Source organism: Canis lupus, chromosome 4 (assembly GCF_011100685.1).
Source record: "Canis lupus familiaris isolate Mischka breed German Shepherd chromosome 4, alternate assembly UU_Cfam_GSD_1.0, whole genome shotgun sequence".
Taxonomy (NCBI): domain Eukaryota; kingdom Metazoa; phylum Chordata; class Mammalia; order Carnivora; family Canidae; genus Canis; species Canis lupus.
In genome coordinates this window covers 1107354-1124789 of record NC_049225.1, presented here as the reverse complement: position 1 = coordinate 1124789, position 17436 = coordinate 1107354, and the positions used below count along the sequence as shown (strand labels likewise).

At 38.0% G+C, this 17436-nt stretch overlaps 1 protein-coding gene across 8 annotated transcripts in view; it reads left to right on the top strand.

Moving 5' to 3' along the window:
- Nucleotides 1-17436, top strand: part of CHRM3 (cholinergic receptor muscarinic 3) — a 495173-nt gene that overhangs the window by 253135 nt on the left and 224602 nt on the right. For 3 of the 8 annotated variants that reach the window (XM_038533802.1, XM_038533801.1, XM_038533799.1), the window contains exons 4-5: nucleotides 3507-3610; nucleotides 5662-5764. The gene's annotated coding sequence lies outside the window, so the exon portion shown is untranslated. Of the gene's footprint in view, nucleotides 1-3506; nucleotides 3611-5661; nucleotides 5872-17436 lie in introns of all 8 variants that reach the window. The other 5 variants (XM_038533800.1, XM_038533804.1, XM_038533803.1 and 2 more) reach the window with 2 other exon arrangements.

Sequence of the window (17436 nt, the reverse complement as noted above, 5' to 3'; positions counted from 1 at the left end):
CTCCGTCTTGCCATCAAGTGCTCAGTTATATTGCAGAGCCCTGAGGTCAAATCTGTTGGACCCCATGAACTAACTAAGTGTTCTCACAAACAAATTGGTAACACATTCAACATAAATGTCTTTCCATAAATTACTTACCTTAAGATTTTGTGTATGGTCCAATTTGTCTATTAAATGTCTCTTGTCCGAGTTTTCTTCCATTAGGTTTCTCAGAGATGTTTTGATTTATTTGCCTCTTTCTGTTGATTTTGGGTAATACTTTAGCTTAACCTTCTATCTGTTGCATCCCAGCCAAGAACAAGCTTCTTTCTGTAGTCACAAGTACAGTCGAAAGATAATATAATTGCTAGACGCTGCATTCTGGGTGATGCTGTCATTTGAATTTTGTCTGTCTTACATCTAGTGTCTGTTTTCCAGGTATTATTGCTTAGTGGTTGCCTGGAATTAGTTTCCATCTTGAGGGCCTTTGTAACAGGAACTGTCTTTCAAAGCAAATATTCTTCTTTAAAGCCATAATAATTCCTGATACATTGTAAGGTATGAGAAAGCCTATTAACAGGCATATAATTTGTCAATTGGAAAGCATTGAAAATATAAATTTCTATCCTCTTCCATAAGGGCAAGGCAATTTGGGGACTACCAGAAGATTTTCCAGTCTCTCACCTTCATGATGAGAAATTGAACTAAGATGTATTTTAAGTAGTTTCACTTGGGATTTTATAAAGAGAAATGGGGGAGGGGGGAGAAGAAGGGAAACAGTTTTTTGCAAGCTTTTCCAGCCTCAGCAACTGCATTTCTTATCTGTCTGGAGAATGCTACGGGCTCCTTTTGATTTTTTATTTCTTACATAAGCCTTCTCTTTATGTGTCACATACAAGCTTTCTTCATTTTTGCATTGCTAAACCCACTTTCCGTCATCTCCAGGCCCACTCTCCCCATTTTTAGATGTTACAAATGAGCTGGCCTCTTTTCCCATCTCAGTAGATGCAACAATTCTAACTTCTTAAAAACATCAAAGCCCTTCATCCACACATGGGACCAGCAAAGTTATTCAAGTACTGACAATTTCTGAGGTGAAAACCCACCAAGCCTGGGAGAGGCTCCTCTGTAACAATTAAGTCCACAGAAGGAATTGGAGGACCACAGCGGGGTATAGACAAAATGCCTGACGTTTCCATTGTGACTTAGCAGTATGCAGCAGCCACCCCTCCTGCAGTGTGGCTGTAGAGACATCTGGCATTGAAAATACCGAAACTCGGGATGCCTGGGTGGCTCAGTGATCGAGTGTCTGACTTTGGCTCAGGTCATGATCCTAGGGCCCTGGGATTGAATCCTGTATCCGGCTCCCCACAGGGAGGCTGCTTCTTCCTCTGCCTGTGTCTCTGCCTCTCTCTCTCTCATGAATAAATAAATAAAATCTTAAAAATAAAAAAGAAAGGGAAGGAAAATATCCAAACTGACCAGATGAAGCAACGTGCACCTAGAATCCCAAACTTGTGTTTCTGCCCCACACCTGCATTCATGAAGCTGGGAGCAGAAGTGGTGACACCAGAGACAGTGTCGTTGTGCCCAGAGCCCACTTTGTAGCATACAATAGGAAAAGCTCTTGATGTGAAATGGGAGGGTGACCAGAATGGCGATGCCATGTTCATCATTTACATGCTCTTCCTTGTGAATCCTGGCCTTGTGAGCCTCTCCCTGTGGCCAAAGGAGGACTGGCCCTGGCTTCAGCCTTGGTCTACACGACTCACTTTTTGGTTTGGGCAAGCCCCTCAACTACGATCTCCCCTAGTGCATGGTGCGGGGTCAAGTCGCACTATCCTGCCTTACAGAGAGATTGCAACGCCAGGGTGAGATTACATGCATACAGGATCTCGGAACAGGGTTCAAATTCTCTACAATTATTGGGGTAGGGGTTTTTGTTAGTACAATGAGGCTCATTTCCAAGAATTAAAATCTGTAAAAAGATATGCTGCCATTTGTTTGTGTAGGTTCTATTTTTCTCACTCTATTGTACGCCCTTTAAGGCAGCTTTCAGAACATGCCATTCTTCCTCACAGCTTCCTGCATTTGAATATACTGCTTGAATATCTTCCTCCTCCCCTCCACCCCCATGTCCCTTTGTCTGTCTGCTTCTTACTACTCAACACTCAGGACTCAGAGACCTCCTGCTTGGCAGGGCCCACCTCTGTGCCCTCTCTGTTCCATGGTGGGGCAGTTAGTTGCCCCTATTGGGATGATCTTTATCCAGTGTGCTCTTCCATTTGACCGGACTCCAGCTGTTTGAAGGCAGGACCAGGTCTTACTCAGTTCTCAACTCAATGCCTGGTTCATGTTATTTGCTCAGTAAATGTTGATCAAAATGATGAATGAATGTCAAATACTAGTTGCCATGAAATAAATTGTACTAATTAGGGGGATGCCTGGGTGAGTCAGTGGTTGGGTGTCTGCCTTTGGCTCGGGAAGGGGTCCTGCGGTCCTGGGATCGAGTCCCGCATCGGGTTCCCTGGATGGAGCCTGCTTCTCCCTCTGCCTGTGACTCTGCCTCTCTCTGTGAGTCTCTCATGAATAGATAAATCTTTAAAAATTGTATTAACTAAGTGGTTCTTTGCTTATTTGCTATAAAACTAATGAAGGAAACTCAATACTTGGCTTCCTGTAAATAACACAAATATATATGCATCACGTGTACATAGTAAGAGGGAAAGCTAATAAAACACTCCTAATTGTTGGAAATTTCAGACTGAGGACATGTGACTAGGACAGAGATCACAAGATGTGATGTTTGTGTGGAAAGGTAGGCTTCACAAACTCATTTTGTAAGTAGATCTCAGTAGCTGCTGTGGATCACTCATTCATCCTGATAGGATATGAACAGGTATTGTAGAAGATAAGAGTTTCTTGATGAGTATCTGGAAAATGCTGGCATAAATCTCTACTTGTAAAATTTCTCATTTAATTAAAATGCCATCTCTGGAGGAATAGGAGAAGGGTGATCAAAATGTACAAACTTGGGACACCTGGGTGGCTCAGTGGTGGAGCATCTGCTTTCTGCTCAGGGCATGATCCCAGGGTCCTGGGATCGAGTCCTACATCAGACTTCCTTTGGGGAGCCTGCTTCTCCTTCTGCCTGTGCCTCTGCCTCTCTCTGTGTGTCTCTCATGAATAAATAAATATATTTTTTAAAAGGTACAAATTTCCTAGTTCTCATCACAAGGAGAAAGAAATTATTTTTCTTTTCTTTTTTGTTTTGTTTTTATGGTATCTATATGAGATGATTGATGCTAACTAAACTTATAGCAGTAATCATTTCACAATATGTGTAAGCTGAATCATTATGCTGTACACCTTACACTTAATACAGTCATGTACGTTAATTGTTTCTCAGTAAAATGGGAAAAAAATAAATAAAATGCTCTCTCACGGTTTAGTGATCCAAGTATCCTCCTTCAAAGTTTATTGTGACTTAGATTAACTTACCTCTTCTTTATTTGTTTGATTTTCAGCTTTCTGTGGTGATATGGCATCTGTTTTGTTTCTACAAGAGAAATTCAGCGCACAGCAGAGTCCTTGATAAATTGGATTGGTTTGATGGTCCTACCTGGAATAGGTATGTAAAATGTCCATATGCTTACCCATTGTTTTGAATCATAAATATGATTCAAAAGAAACCATTACTGTTATTCTTGTTGCTCACTGAGAATGCAGTTTGTTCTGAGGAGTAAAATTCATGTCAGAGATGACTTTGTCTTTATTGCTTAATAGTATATGTTTATAGTATGACTTACAAGGCTCCTAAAGACCCGTTTATTTTTTACTCATGTGATAAATACACATTAAGAATACACCCATTCCAGGAAAGAGGGGAAATTTTATGTTCATATGATTCTGAAAATAACAAGATTTATCTACAACTCTGTGGAAATCAAGTATATGAAATATGACCGATCCTCTGGTATATTTGTGAAAGCAATGTCTGTTGTTCAAAGTTCTAACAGACAGGTATGAACGTCTTTTTTCCTGAAAATTCATACAGGCTTAGACGAAACTAAATGCCAAATTATGAACTGAATAACAACGCATGTGAGTTAATTAATGATCCCTTGATCTCTGAAGTTTGTGACAATTACTCCTTTGGTGTATATCATGATAGGAATATGGCCTAAAACAAAATGTACAGTATTTGACAGTTTTATTATATAATGAATTTTCTTGAAGGAAATGCTCTAAAATTAGATTGTTATAAGACATGAGCCCTGTAACTCTTGATTTGATCTAATTCAGACTACTTGGATGACTACTTTGTGGGTGTGTGTGGTATGTTATCACTAAGGGACACTTGATTACAAGATTCATTGCTTTTTGGTATTCAACTTTTAAAATATTACTAGGAATACAGTAGGCTTGTTGAGATGCTCTTACAAATTTACAAAAGTGTCCCATCTGTAATAATTGTGTTTTCAAAGCTAAAACTCTTTCACGACTCCCTTCCTCCCCTCAAAAAAAGGTGCTGAAAACCACATTTGAAGTAGCACAGACCTGAGAGTTAACCAGATATGAGGACTTGGCCTTACCACTTGACCCATTACCTTGGAAGAATTTTTTGTTTCCTTAGGAAGAGTGTTGTCACTTAACTTGGAAGACAGAGAGGGAGAAAATAAATTAATTCAAAATTACAATGTACCAAATACACCAGGTCACCTTTATTCTTAATGAAGGATCAGGTAATTAATGATTGTGTTTTTAAGAGTCTCCAAAGAATCTCACTCCTAAGTTCTGTGAGTCTGAAATCCATAACTAGAATTTAACTCCCTGATTTAAACAGAATTTGCAACTGGCCATCTCTGTATCAGATCTATCTTAGTTTGTTTATTTTTTTCAGGCTTTGTTGTGTTTTGTGGCCTACACAAAATTGATATGTGTTTATAAAAATTATCAAATCATAAAACCAGGAGAGTTCACATAAAAATCTGGGTTCCCAGTCTTCCTCTGTGGTACTACAGTTTAGCCAGTTACTCACTTAACAAATCTAGTTGCCATACAAGAGAATTCCCTCTTTTTAACAACTCCCTGTCTACCCCATCCAGTTTTTCCATGTTGACCTGGACTCAGTGGTTGTCAACCCTCAGGGTAAGAAGATGCTGGTGTCCAGGTTGTACCCAGGAAATTAAGTCCAAATCTCTGAGAGGAGCTGGGGCTTTGGGATTTTTAAAAAGCTCTTCAGATGATTCATAGGTGTAGCTGAGGATTTAGAACCACTGCTTCAAAATCTTCATTCAATGCAAGTGCATGAGAGTGACTTCCATCACTTCCTTGTCTCACCAGGATTCTACAATAGTCCCCCAAATCACCTTCTTGCTTTCTGTTCTAGTCTCCATTCAGTTCATTACCCACCCAACAGCCAAATTGTTTATAAATAGAAAAATGTCTATTCAATTCCTGCTTATGCCTCTTCAATAGTGAAAAAGATAATGGGTACTGATCATTTATATTTTGCTTGGATAAATAACCTGAATTGAGGTTTTGTTGAAAGATCAAGTCACTTGAGGCAGTGAGTTTTAGGAGCAAGTGGGAGAAAGGGCATAAAAGATGTTGTTGAAGATATCAAGGCATCGCCTCATCAAGCCTCTGGCCAAATCTTCTGCCTTCCTGCTCCTCCAGGCAGTGACTGAGAAGCCAGAAGTGTCGACCTGTCCCACAAACCGCTGCCTAATCCACGTCTTGGTCTCACACTACCATCAGGAGCAAACAGATTTCATAATTGGTCAGTGACATTATTACAACATTAATTTTATGGCACAGCCACTAAAGTTTATTGAATGTCACTCCTTCATAGTGGCATGATTCACCCAGCAAAATACGATGATATTGGTAAGTTTTAGGCAGAATAACAGAATTAGGGGCGTGTGTCTGTTGGGTGGGGGGCGGGTGATTGTTATAGCTAGGATCTTTTCTTCTGTAGCTCAGATATATAGGCTTTTCTTTTCACCAGTAAATTATGTAAATTCAGTTATTTATCTGAGCTGTGGTGGAGACATTTTTTTCTCATAATGACTGTAGAGTGACGTTATAGACCACTGTTTCAGCCACCGAAATCTTTCCTTCAGACCTTAAGAACCCTGTAACTATAGATGTTGCACTTCCCATTGGAAGGGAAGAGGATAAGCTGTCATCAAAATGTTTTTGTCAAAAGATACCCTTTGAGAGATAGTGATGCTATTTTAATCAGAGGTTTAAGAGAAATCAATAATTGTAAGCTGCTTTGATGCTGAGTAGAAATTTGGATCTGTGTCAGCACCCCTCACACATGGCGTAATGAACTATTCTTTCATGCTTTTCTTTCATGCTGTCTTCCACATAGAACTGCAGCATTTCACCACTTACATTATTAAAAAGATCAAGGAGCTGCGTGCATTAAGAACATAACAAAAATGTGCGTTTGACATTCGGGTAATGGAGATCGGTAGAGAGGTTCTAAATGTGGTTTCCTAGGGGTTGAATTAATGCCTGCAGTACAGCTCCCTTTATTACCCTCAATTATTTTCATCCATGAAGCTAAAGTGTGTTTGTGGACCTAATTTGCCCAAATAATGTGCCTGCACAGCATTATCTTTCATTTAAGAAAATAGTTGATAGTTTAAACTTTCTCCTAAAGGTTTATTTTGGGGGTAAATGGAGAAAAAAATAGAGAGGGCGTGCATGCACGCACACACACCCGTGCACAGACACGCACTAGGAATTCGGGACAGGACAGTGCTTATTAATGAAATGCTCGTGCATTTCCTTTGGGGATCAGGGTGGCTTGGTCTTGCGTAGAATTCTCTCTGGTGAATAAAGCTGGAATAAGGCCACAGATTCTTTTCATGCCATTTTAGGAATTTCTTTGAAAGGATTCAGGCAGCGATGCTTCCTATGTTGTAGAGTTTTACATTAGTACGGGCAAAGTTTTTCAAATAGTATAAAACCATTCTTTTTCTAAATTCCTTATATCCCTGAATCTCTGGGTTCTGGACAGGGAAGATTAAAATTTCTATAAAATCTGCCGTTTTGCCACCATATGGAACAACTATTGAGAAAGAAATTTATAGTGTCTGAAATGAACCTTGGGTTCAGCATACTTCACTTTGCATTTTCTATGACTTTTTTCATTTGCCATGATGTCTCTTTAAATCAGAGAGGTTCTCTAAAACTAACATACAGTTGCTTTGGATTAATTTTTAAAATCGAATATAAAAGATAAATATATCCTGTGTTTATCATAGGGCAGACACAGTATGGATGCTTGGTAATACTGAGTTCATTGCGAATATTTGTCTTATTTTATATTAATACATCAAATGGTTCCAAAACTACACATTTGTCACAGATACTTACTAATGCATCAGACTTTTTCTTATTCCTATCATTCCCCTCGCCAACTCTTGAGAATGAATATTCTAGAACAAAACATATAGTCTTTCAGTATCCTCCATGTTTGGACTCCCCATTACACTTCCATAAATATTTGTGGGATCTGTGGCATGTATAATTCCAATGCATTTTACTCTTAGACACAAGCAGATGAAATACCAAAGCTAGAAAGTTACTTGGCCAGTGAAGTACACACATGAAATAATGAGCAATGAAAATGGTAATTTGTCAAATCAGAGACTATATCTGATGTGTTCTGCCAAAGCAGAGAGATGGGCATCATTTTTAAAGGATTTGGACAAAGCCAAAGGGCCAAGAAAGCTAATATTTTGGTTAGCAGCTCATCTTGATTTTATTAAGGCCAGGACCATTTACTTCCTTCCTCTTCACCAGTATTTTCATCTTTAATTTTTTCCCTACCATGTTGAGGAGATGTTCTGGTCTAAAATCTCCTCGCAGAGGTGCTTTATCTCGAAACTTTGCTAGAGTCATGTGGACAAACATCAGAAGGTAAAATTCTACAGAGTGGCTACCAACACTAGTCTAGTATAGAAAGAGCCACACTAGTGAGCAATTGAGTAGCTTCTGATGCATTCAAATAAAAGCTAGCAAGTATCTGAATCTTTCCCATGTGTCTGTCTACTTATCTGTTAAATTTCTGTCTTTTCTTGGCAAAGTTAAAGCCCAAAATAAGATGTTAGGCTTTATATTGCTTCACGCTTGCATTTTAGAAAAGGAATAGATGGTCCAATTGGATATGATGGTCTTCACAATACTAGAAGCCCTTCATACATGAAGTTATTTTTTTCAGTCGTTGTGCAAATTCACTTTGAAAGCAGATTGCATTTGCCCTGGAGTGCCTGGGAAATAAGTAACTTCTTATATTTAGGTTCTTAAATCATATTCTCATATTGGTGAGACTTTAAAAACAAACCATTTTTCTTTATCAGAATCCTAAAATATGATTGATGATAACTTTGATTACAAGTATTTTGAAATCAAGAACGTCCATACTTAACTTGGCCTTATCGGTGCTCAAACATATTTTTCTTTACATTACTAATTTTCTAAAACATTTTCTTCTTCTATTAACTTGTTTTTATGTATGTATCTGTACTATGCTGTTTTTACCAAAAAAAAGATTTTAGGTGTGTTAGCACAAGAATAAAATAGAATAGTTTTATACAAAATAGAAAATTAGGGTGGAAAAATATAAATAAAACCAGAGAACCAGAAGAGAAATAAAATATCAATCACAATGAGGCAAACCCTAGGAACTAGCAGTTACTACTATAGATCCTTAGGCTTGCCTCTGAGTTTCCTGGCAGCTAAAGCAAAAGTTAGTTAGGCAATTTTGTTATGTGAAAAAAAAAAAAAATCTTAAGAAAAGCAAATACTGCCTAGCATTAACATACTCATTAACATAGAAAGAGAAATTACACACCTGATGGGAGTCGAGGAGTAAGGAGTGTTTATGATATGGAAGGACCATTGAACTCATATGAAGGATCACAGCAATAGGAACAAGATAGCTATCCTGAACCATAGGTATGGATCTGTTTGTTTGTTTATATTTGTTTGTTTATATTTGTAGTCGTGTTTCAGCTGATGGTTGAAAGAAATCCATTGAAGTCAGGATTTTGTATATTGAATTTCATTGGCCTTTTAACCTCAGTGGTCTCAGAAGTCTTCATTTTGTCTTCTGCTGCCTACCACTGTCAGCATTAAATTTTTTTAAAGATTTTATTTTAAAGTAACTTCTACACTCCCGTGTAGGGCTAAAATCCAGAGCCCTGAGATTAAGAGTCCCCCTACCCCACTGACTGAGCTAGCCAGGTTCCTTTGTCAGCATTAAATTTTGAGATACTTTATGCAATCAAGTTGAAGCTATAGTTTCAGAATTGCTTTCTAGGTTCTCAGGAAAGTGGAGATAATTTTATTGTTTCAAATTCTTTATTTCATTTGGCAAAAAAAAATGCGTGCTTGCCTAACACTGTTTTTATTATGTTGACTACTACCAGATATACATGTTTTTTATTTTGTTACTTTTTAAGCTTTTGGGAAAAAAATGAATGTATCTTTATTTCTTTCTTTCTTTATTCTGATTAGAATCATTGAACAAAGACTAGTAAAGTGCTACTTACTTTCTGAAACAACACCTTCTGGTGTTAATGGCACAAACTGTATGTTGTTGTCCTGCTCTTGAAATCCACCCCATTTCAAATCTTAGGGTCGCCTAGGTGGCTCAGTGGTTGAGCGTCCGCCTTCAGCTCAGGGAGTGACCCTGAGGTACTGAGATCGAGCCCTGCATTGAGCTCCCTGCAAGAAGCCTGCTTCTCCCTCTGCCTTACCTATGTCTCTGCTTCTCTCTCTCTGTGCCTCTTATGAATATATAAATACAATTTTTTAAAAAAATCTTCCATCAAATTTCAAATTGCAAATACAATATGAAAATTCTTGTGATCAATTCTCATAGAAGCATGACACACAATTTGATCATTTTAAAAAGAAAAAAAATGGGGTTTTGGGGTAGCTCAGTTGGTTAAGCATCCAACTCTTGATTTCAGTGCAGGTCCTGGTCTCTGGGTCCTAGGATCAAGCCCTGTGTTGGGCTCCATGCTCAGCGTGGAGTCTGCTTGAGATTCTCTCTATCTCTACCTCTGCTCCCCTCCCCCCGCTTGCATACTTTCTCTCTTTCTAAAATAACAAATAAATCTTCAAAAAATAAAAAAGGAAAAAAAAAGGGAATCAGAAAAAAAAATAAAAAAAATTTTAAAAAGGGAATCATATTTTGCAAGCAACATTACATAAAAGATAAAGAGAAATCCCTATGTATGAATTCTGGCCTTAAGAGATTGAAAAGTCTATTTTCAATATGGAAAAACTAATGGGAATAAATCCATAGGAAAGAATGAATCATCAGTAAAATACCCCTCTTCCATGTTAATATATAGCTCATTTCCAAATACTGAGTAATGCATACTCATTAATTTAATATAAAGTATTAAAACATCAGGGCAGGTAGAATAAAGTAATGAGTGGCCAATATCTCAAATTTATATTCTTCTTCCACTAGTTACAGTAGTTACCTACTTTGAGCATATTCTTTTTTTTCCTAATAGCCTTTCTTTTATAATTTCACTTTGAGCATATTTTTCACTTCTGGTTGCAATGTATGTTCTTCCTATTTAGAATAAGAGATAAATTTGAGAGCCTGTCTCCAAGTTGTAAACAAAATGTCAACATGGTGGTACTGAAAGCTGTCTTTCTGGGACATTTTTTCAACTTATAAAGACTATCTTAAATTGATTATTTTAATGTGAAGCAGGTAACACTTGAGTATCACCTTTAATCTGTTTGACTATTTCATATTTACCAGACACTGCTACGGTCCAGCCCCTGTGTAGGACCCCTAGCGCGTATCATTGCTTTGGTCATCTGATTTCATCTTCAAAGCAGCCCTGTGACTTAGATAATATCATCCTCACTTTTCATGTAACTAAAAAAATGTATTACAATAAAGTTGAGTCACCAGTAATTCCCATATACTAAGAAAGATGACCCATCATAACCAGAACACTTACCTTCTCAGTGCAAAACCCTCATCGTGCACATCAATGCTTCTTATCCGGGATGATTTTGCCCACTGTGGGACGTGGGGCAATTTTTGGAGCCATGTTGTTTGTCGCAACGGAGGAGGCGAGCATTCCTGGCATCTAGTAGGCAGAGGTCAGGGATGATGCAAACTTCCTACAATGCACAGGATATCCCTATCACCCAAGTAGTAATTATCTAGACCAAAATGTCCATGGTGCCCAGGTGGAGAAACCCTGCTCTAAAAAAGGTGCCTTTGAGTAATTACTATTGAGTAATTAGTGAAAGGACACAGATGTGCATAAGAAAAAAAAGTGTACAGGGAGTGTGAATATTCTGACAGGGACCCTGGAAAGAGTGAGCCTAGAGGCTGCGGGGCTGCAGAAAAGGAGGGAGTGGAAGGCTTTGCTGATGGAGCCTAGAGACACATGTGGAAACCTGTACTAAAGGAAGTTTGTGCCCTTCCTTTAAATACAGGACATGCTATCTCCCCTCGAAAAGGCACACTCTTTTGGGGGAAACAAACTCAGAGGTAGTCCATCTCCATTTTAAGCTCAACTTCTAATTTGGGTTGAAATCAATTGCCTGAAAACGGGCTATTCCTCCTTTCATTCATCCCTTCAGACACAACCATCTTGTGCTTCAGCCTCACTGAGCATTTTGCTGGACTTTCATGTTTTTTCTGTCTGCCTACCCTTTCTGATGCCACAGGACATGTAAGCTCTAAGAAATGTCCTGACCCACTACATGTTTGGGGGCTCTGTCTCACTCCACATCTGCATTTTAGCTGTACCACTCATGGAACCCTAGCCACGAACTAGATAGCTCGATAATTCTAGGAAAGGTACTTAATTTCTCTGAAATGGGATGTCTTTATCTCTAAAAATGAAAATAGTAGTATGTTCTTCCTGGGATTGTAGTGAGAAATAAAAGAGTATCTAACACAAATTGAGTTCTTCTAGATATTCTATGAGGTCCTCAGTTACGTGTCATTTCATTGGCTATCTCAAAAACAAAAACAGGGCAAGGGAGTTGTAACCAGTAGTTCTTTGAATACTGTCTCTGTATTCTGTGTGCTCACCCAAATATACAAACAAAAGCAGTAATAAAAACCTTTTGCTCTGCTTCCCCCATAGTCTGGGTCTTACTAGCTCTCCAAATTGTGTTCTATCTTTGACTCACCCCTCCCCCATTATCCTGCATGTCCCCTCATTGCAACTTAATGACTCTAATGTCTTTTTATTTTTAAAAAAGATTTTATTTATTCATGAGAGACACAGAAAGAGAGAGAGAGGCAGAGACACAGGCAGAGGGAGAAGCAGGCTCCATGCAGGGAGCCCGACGTGGGACTCCATCCTGGGTCTCCAGGATCACACCCTGGGCTGAAGGCAGGGCTAAACCGTTGAGCCAACCCAGCTGCCCTCTAATGTCCTTTTCAATAATTTCCTCGATTATCTCTGCCACCAGTGTTACCTCACTCCTGTCTTTTCTCAGCATTGATCCCAGAATAATCTGGTTGTTTTTTTTTTTAAGAATTTATTTATTTATTCATGGGAGACACGGGGGAGAGAGAGAGAGAGAGAGAGAGAGAGGCGGAGACACAGGCAGAGGGAGAAGCAGGCTCCATGCCGAGAGCCCCACGCGGGACTCGATCCTGGGACCAAGATCACGCCCCGGGCCAAAGGCAAGCGCTAATCCACTGAGCAACCCAGGAATCCCCCGAATAATCTGTTTTTAAGTGAACCACATAATGTTGCCCTTCTACCTTAAAAAGTGTTGACTCCTGGGATCGAGTCCCACCTCGGTTCCCGGCATGGAGCCTGCTTGTTTCTCTGCCTCTCTCTCTCTCTCTCTTTATCACAAATAATAAATAAATCTAAAACAAAACAAAACAAAATAAAACTATTGACTCCGTGGTACCTGCAGGCACCAGTCCTACAAACTCACCCTGAAATTACATAGTTTTTTTGCAAGCTCCCTTCCACCAATCCTATATAAGTTTCACTACTCCCGCGTCTTCCTGTTTCCTGGGAATTATCTAAACACTGTGTTTGCACATGCTGCCCTTTCTGCCTGCAGTACGCTGACCCCCCCCTTACCTGCCACATGTGCATTCATCTCAAAACCCAGATTACATCTCGCTTGTTCATTGATGCCTTTCCTCATGCCCTGATCGTCTCCCCCAGGCAGAGTTCAGTTCACCATGCTTTTACCCCAAAACCCTTCCTTCTTAGTCACCCAGCACTTACCACCCTGTATTATAGCTTCTTGATGTCCTTGATCATTGCCCCTTCATACTGTGAGTTCTTTGAGTACTGGGACCCCCATCATTTCATCATAGTATTCTAGTGGCAGTACAAAGTGGCCACTACATAAATGCTTTATTGTTGAATAAATGCTAAGTGATCCATGAATCCCTCTTGACTTATTATTCCCTTGCAGCTAGGGAAGTGATGCAATAAATTAATTAGCTCAACATTCTGGAGCATCCAAAAAGATTAGCAGTGTTTCATTAACTTGAGCTTTTACCCTCCCATTATTTTTCAGTTGGGAAGAAATTCAGATAGAGAAAAATATAATGTACCTACCTCCTAAGACATTAACACCTTTTATAAGATGTATTGTCATTCAATTTCTTCATAATTATTAACTTAAATTCTTAGTGCTCGCTTTGGCAGTTCATTTACTAACATAAGTAGTTGGGGAAAATTTAAGATATTATCTTGATCTCTCAAGAAAAAATGCTGTCCCTTATGGTCAGAGGTCATCCATTCATTCAGTAGATTTGTGTTATTGTCTAATTTGTGCCAGATTACCTAGAACATTATTATTCTATTAATACTATATTTTAATAATCATAGTAATTTTTTGAAAATTAATGAGATGTAAAAAGTGTCCTCTAATGCCCAAGAATAATTAATTGACTCACTTATGCTTAGAAAATATCTACAAGTTTTATATTTGATCTAGGGCTTTAAATTTATTTGTTAATAAACTCCTAATGGAAGATAATGTTACCTTTATATCATGGTGTTGGGTTCAAAGATTATTGATCACTGTGCTTTATGGGCAGGAATATTCCAGAACAACATCATGCAATATTGTTATTACAACATGGTCTTTCTGAGTAAATTAGATCATAGAAATGCTTAGATATACTTTTAAAAAATCAGTTCAGTACATAGTTAAAGCCATTCCTTTTACATTTCATTGAACAAATATAACAAGTTTGTGGTCTTCATATCACAAAATCAGAAAAAATCCTGCCTTTACCAAGATAAATATGACATATTTTAACCAGGTGCACTCAAGAACAAAATATACTATATATAAAATTTACTATATAAGTATATTCTTATCACCATCAAATACTGTTATGAATGCATTATGCCATACTGGATGTTTTACAATGATGAACAAGACTCTGCTTTTAAGGTAGTTGCCAGTCTGAAAAAAAAAATTAGGGAGTTATGATACCTTCTTTTATTTTTTTAATATGTCAGTGTTCTTCATCAAACTATTTGAAGAAGGGACTAATATAAATCTGTTAGTATATAATATTGTATATAATTAGTGTATTATATATTGTTTTATTGTATATTACCATATATGTTATCATATATACATATATGTATTTCCCACTAACTTAGAAGCATTGTTATGGTTTTTTCCCAAAAAATATTTTACCATACTGGTATTCAACACAAATTTGATGAGTATTTTTTAACTTTATTCAAACTGCAGTATCAATACAAAATTTAATGTTTTATATGCTCTATATTTTAATGCTAAGACTATTCAAGTCCACTAAGTGCATATTTGCATTAGTACATATTTATTTGTATATGTTCTTCTTCGTTTGAGTCTAACAATATTGTATGTCAGTGTATCAATGATTTAGAAAGTACTTCCATATAAGCAGTAAGTAGCATGGTTTAATGGTTATGGGCATAAACTTGTACCCAGCAGCTCTGGGCCAATGGAGTCGCCTTGTTTCCTGACTTATCTTAGCCACTGCTTTCCCAGTAATCCAGCCCACCTTACAGAGAGACTGTTGAAAAGATTCCATGAAATGAGGTATATAAAGGGCTTTCTCCATGCCTTTGCAGGTTAGGGTTCAGAGAAGAGTGATTTTAATTTAGAACTCACAAAGGCCTTTAGTAGTTCAACCTTAGGGGCTCCCGGGTGGCTCAGTCAGTTAAGAATCTGCCTTTGGCTCAGGTCATGATCCCAGGGTCCTGGGCCAGAGGCCCTCACTGGGCTCCCTACTCAGTGGGGAATCTCCTTCTCCTTCTCCCTCTCCCCCTCCCCCTGGCTCATTCTCTCTCTCTCTCTATCTCTCAAATAAATAAAATATTTTTTTTAATTTTTTTTAAAAAACAGCTCAATTTTATGTCAAAAGGAGGGATAGAGGGGGAAAGGCCATGTGCAAAGTAATAGGGAAGTTATCTGAATGTAAGTCAGGCAGCTCTGGAGCGCCAGAATGAAGGCTTCCTTCATGCCCATCCACAGGGACTCCAGCCCTGAAGTCCTGGTGGGCCAGAGGGATCTTTGCATCTTCGATGCTCTGAAAAGCCAGGAGTTCCGGAAACATCGGGTAATAATGCATTTAAAGAAAAATTTGACAATTTAGTGAATTTAGTGAATTCCTATGGGGAATTCAAGTCAGGGATGAGCACAGAGAGTCTTCAAGCCACAGGAGTATAGCAGCAGAAAGTAATCTTTTTGGTGAAGCTGTGCTACTTTCACATCCCAAGGGCAAGAATCCTGTCTTAATCGATATGAGAGTGCCTGGTACAGACACTCGATATATATTTGTTTAATAACTGAACAAATGGATGAACTTGAATAACTAGAACTAGAGTGTTAATAAAAACATTTTCAAGTTTTAAGAAATTATTATTATTTATTTATTATTATTATTCACTAACACTTTGGAAAGAATATATGCCTTTAGGCAAGTTTTATTCACCTTAGGTCTCATTGTGTTCTTCTTTTCTGTATTCAATCTAAAATTCTTTCCTTAATTTTTTTCTTTTCCTTTTCTTGCTTATAAACAGCTGGACTTTGTCTTCTCAATATTTTAAAAATATTTATCTTCTTAACATCCCTAATGAAATAATAAAACTTTGTTGATGTGTACTAAATGAAAAGAAAGTCAAGACATAGTTGTTTGTTTTGTTTTGTACATAATATGTAACACAGATTAACAGACAAAGTGTTGATAGTGGTACTTTTGAGGTACCTATGTTAGGGAGGTGAAAGAATGATACTTAAGGAATACCAAGACTTTCAAAAACACAGATGTTTCTAAAGTCCTTTAAATCATTTTGTGTCCTTAGGATAGTTAAGTCCTTGAACTGCAGTCTTATTTTTTCTCTTGTCTTGGTTATTAGAAATATATCACTTCATTCCCAATATTACAAATTCGCCATTGAACATCACAATTCCAGATTTAACTCAAAAACCATGGGAACCTCTGGCTGACTCAGTAGGATGGGTGTGCGACTCTTGATCTTGGGGTTTTGAGTTTGAGTGCCACATTGGGTGTAATGATTACTTAAAAAATAAAATCTTTTTATTTATTTATTATTATTTTTTTAAGATTTTATTTATTTACTCATAAGAGACACAGAGAGAGAGGCAGAGACATAGGCAGAGAGAGAAGCAGGCTTCTCGAGTCCCGATGTGGGACTCAATCCCAGGACGAGGATCACACCCTGAGCCAAAGGCAGATGCTCAACTGCTGAGCCACCCAGGTGTCCCAAAAATAAAATCTTTTTTAAAAAGGATTTAACTCAAAAACCAAAGGTTGAAGATCATAATTAAAAGATATTCTGGAAGATGATAGATAATAGATAGATAGATAGATAGATCATTATTCCTGGTTTGTTTTAGAATAATGTAAACCTCTTTAATTCTCTCCACAGTGTTTTTTTATAACAAGTACAATGAAAATATGATCTGCTTGAAATGCTGCTAATTTGTTTTGTTGAAAAACACAGAGTGAGATTTTTTTCAGTTAATTTTTCTTCAGAGGAGGATTCTAATTGAAGTGTCACAAATTTAAGATGCAGGAGGAATGACGAGTAATAAAATATTAGTGGGACCAAGCGTTGCCTTAGCTTAGAACACTTCTTTGTGTATAGAAAGATTTACATTCAGACATAGGCTAAGTAAACATTTCCATAAAAAGGTGATAAGAACATGAATACAAATGTAAATTTCTCTGATTAGAATTTTTTTTAAAGTAAGAGTGAAAAGAATTGTAAACAGCAGCCCAGGTGGTTCAGGGGTTTTAGCACCGCCTTAAGCCCAGGGCGTGATCCTGGAGACCCATGATCAAGTCCCACGGTGGGCTCCCTGCATGGAGCCTGCTTCTCCCTCCGCCTATATCTCTGCCTCTCTCTCTCTCTCTCTCTCTCTCTCTCT